Source organism: Capricornis sumatraensis, chromosome 16, assembly GCF_032405125.1.
Source record: "Capricornis sumatraensis isolate serow.1 chromosome 16, serow.2, whole genome shotgun sequence".
NCBI classification, from domain to species: domain Eukaryota; kingdom Metazoa; phylum Chordata; class Mammalia; order Artiodactyla; family Bovidae; genus Capricornis; species Capricornis sumatraensis.
The window spans coordinates 47,559,588-47,563,031 of NC_091084.1; positions in this window are offsets into that span (position 1 = coordinate 47,559,588).

Here is a 3,444-nt window from a genome sequence, read left to right on the forward strand (position 1 = left end):
TTTCAGCCTCAGCATCAGTCCTTCCAAGGAACACCCAGGACTGATCTCCTTTAGGATGAATGTGAAATCGCTCAGTCGTGTCCGACTCTTTGCGAGTCCCCATGGACTGTAGCCTACCAGGCTCCTCTGTCCATGGGATTTTCCAGGCAATCGTACTGGAGTGGATTGCCATTTCCTTCTCCAAGGGATCTTCCCAACCCAGGGATCGAACCCGGGTCTCCCGCATCGTAGACAGACGCTTTACCATCTGAGCCACCAGGGAAGTCCATCCTTTAGGATGGACTGGTTGGATCTCCTTGCAGTCCAAGGGACTCTCAAGAGTCTTCTCCAACACCACAGTTCAAAAGCATCAGTTCTTCGGTGCTCAGCTTTCTTCACAGCCCAACTCTCACATCCATATATGACCACCTGAAAAACCACAGCCTTGACTAGATGGACCTTTGTTGGCAAAGTAATATCTCTGCTTTTTAATATTCTATCTAGGTTGGTCATAACTTTCCTTCCAAGGAGTAAGCGTCTTTTAATTTCATGGCTGCAATCACCATCTGCAGTGATTTTGGAGCCCCCCAAAATAAAGTCTGAATGTGTAAACATAGACACACTTTATTGAGAGTACTGCCACAGGCATAGGATTTTTGAATGGATTTTCCCATAGTTGATATTCATCTCTGAACAGGTCTCCAGGAGTTATTACTTTCCTTTTCTAGTTCAGTGATAGATAGGAAAAGTAAAGGTAAGCCTCTCTCCTTCTGAAAAAAAAAAATTAAACCGTTTCACAGCTGAAAATATACTAAAGTAAATAGTGGGGCCAGAGTGGGATCTATCCCTGTCAAAATGAACTGCTGTATCAGTGATGAATTCTAGGGCTAAAGGTTCTCCCAGAGAAAAATAAATTTCACTTTTAGAAAATCTGAACACATACGTTGAGGAATCCTTCATCCCTGGAGCTAGAATTTGTTTATTGTATTTGGTATTTTAGAGGGTTGACTGTTTAACAATTTCTGAGCCAGGCTATTGCTTCTTTGGTCAATGATTAACATCTATAATGGCTGTGACATTTTAGCATTTACAATGAGTCAAACACTGCTAAAATATATCTGCATTTCATTTGCAATTCCTGTACTTACATAATACATATTATTCCATTTGAGCTGTATAACAATCAAAATGTGGACCCACTATCCCTTCTCAAATAAAAATTAGAATCCCAAGTTAAATAACTGGTTATTAGGACAAGAAGTTCTAATACTGTGGCCACTTGATGCAAAGAGCCACCTCATTGGAAAAGACTTTGATGCTGGGAAAGACTGAAGGCAGGAGGAAAAGAAGACAACAGAGGACAAGATGGTTGGATGGCATCGCTGACTCAAAGGACATGAGTTTGCACGAACTCTGGGATATAGTGAAGGACAGGAAAGCCTGGTGTGCTGCAGTCCATGGGTCACAAAGAGTCAGACATGACTGAGCAACTGAAGTGGCTCAGTCAACAACAACGAAGTGGCAAATTGAGAATTAAAACCTAGAAGTTTGCCTTTCCATCTCTTAAGACTATATTAGGAGATATATTAAAATTTTCATTGAAAAGTGAGTATTAAAATACAAATCCTACATATTTTCCTCAGAAACTTTTTTTAGTCACTAAACTCATTGTCAGATATATTTAGTAAGTGGTATCTCTTATGATTTTCTTCACTTGCTAGAACAGTAACCTAGTTATCTCTGACAAACAAAAGTAAATCTTTCTTGTAAGAAATAACCAATGCTTTCAGCCATTACAGCATCAAAATGAAGTAATAAGAGCAAGAGAAATCAACTTGGATATCAAAGAGTTCTAAGAGAAAATTGATAGAGCACAACTGCTGCTGCTGCTGCTGCGTCGCTTCAGTCGTGTCCGACTCTGTGCGACCCCATAGACGGCAGCCCGCCAGGCTCCCCGGTCCCTGAGATTCTCCAGGCAAGAATACTGGAGTGGGTTGCCATTTCCTTCTCCAATGCATGAAAGTGAAAGGTGAAAGTGAAGTCGCTCAGTCGTGTCTGACTCTTAGCGACCCCATGGACTGCAGCCCACCAGGCTCCTCCATCCATGGGATTTTCCAGGCAAGAGTACTGGAGTGGGGTTCCACTGCCTTCTCCGAGAGCACAGTATTGGTAAATTACTAACTTTAAAGATCACATCTATGAAGATAATCGGGCTTCCCTTGTGCCTCAGCTGGTAAAGAATCAATCAAAGCTGCCTGCAATGTGGGAGGATTCAATCCCTGGGTTGGGAAGATCCCCTGGAGAAGGGAAAGGCTACCCACTCCAGTATTCTAGCCTGGAGAATTCCATCGACTGTATAGTCCATGGGGTCGCAAAGAGTCAGACACGACTGAACAACTTTCACACTCACTCATGAAGATATCAGGACCACTGTTCATAATCCAGTCATAATTTAGTGTGAACAACAGAAATACTTTTTTTTTTTTTTAATTCAAAGGAACATATAAACTTGAAAAAAGTACTAGTATATGTTAGTGGAATCATCAGTACAGAGCCAGTATGGACAACACCTTCAAGCAGTTTGCCTGGCCTGGAGATGATGTGTTAACTATAGATGGGAGGAATCCTTTCACAATGTATAGGTAGCAAACCACCAGGATGTATACTTTAAGCATCTCACAGTTTTATCTGACTTATTTAAAGATGATTTTTTGGATTTGACACTAGAAGCAAAGGCAGCAAAAGCAGAAACAAACAAGTAAGACTACATCAAAGTTAAAAGCTTCTGCCCAGCCAAGGAAACCATCAACAAAATGAAAAGGCAACCTACCAAATGGGAGACAATAATTGTAAAAAAAATAAAAATAAAAAAGTATATCTGATAAGGGGTTAATATCAAAAATACGTAAACACAACTCAGTAGCAAAAAACAATCTAATGAAAAAACAGGCAGAGGATTGGAAAGGATGTTTTTCCAAAGATGACAAATGAATGGCTAAAAAGTACATGAAAAGGTGCTTAACATCACTAATCATCAAGGAGATGTCCTCAAAACCATAATGAGATATCACCTCACATCTATTAGAATGGCTATCTAAAAGACAAGAAATAACAAGTATTAGCAAGGATGTGGACAAAAGGGAGCCCTTGTGCGCTGCTGGAGGGAATGTAAATAGGTACAGCCATTACTGCTGGACAACAGTATGGAGGTTCCTCAAAAAATTACAAACAGAACTACTGTATGATTCAGCAATTCCACTTCTGGGTATTTAGCCAAAAAATAAAACACTAAATCAGAAAGATACCTGCACTCCCATATTCACGGCAGCTTTACTTACAATACCGAAGACATGGAAGCAACCTAAGTGTCCAATGTGGTATGTATATTTATACACAATGGAATATTATTTGGCCATAAAGGAAATCTTTCCATCTGCAACCACACAGATGGATCTTGATGGCATT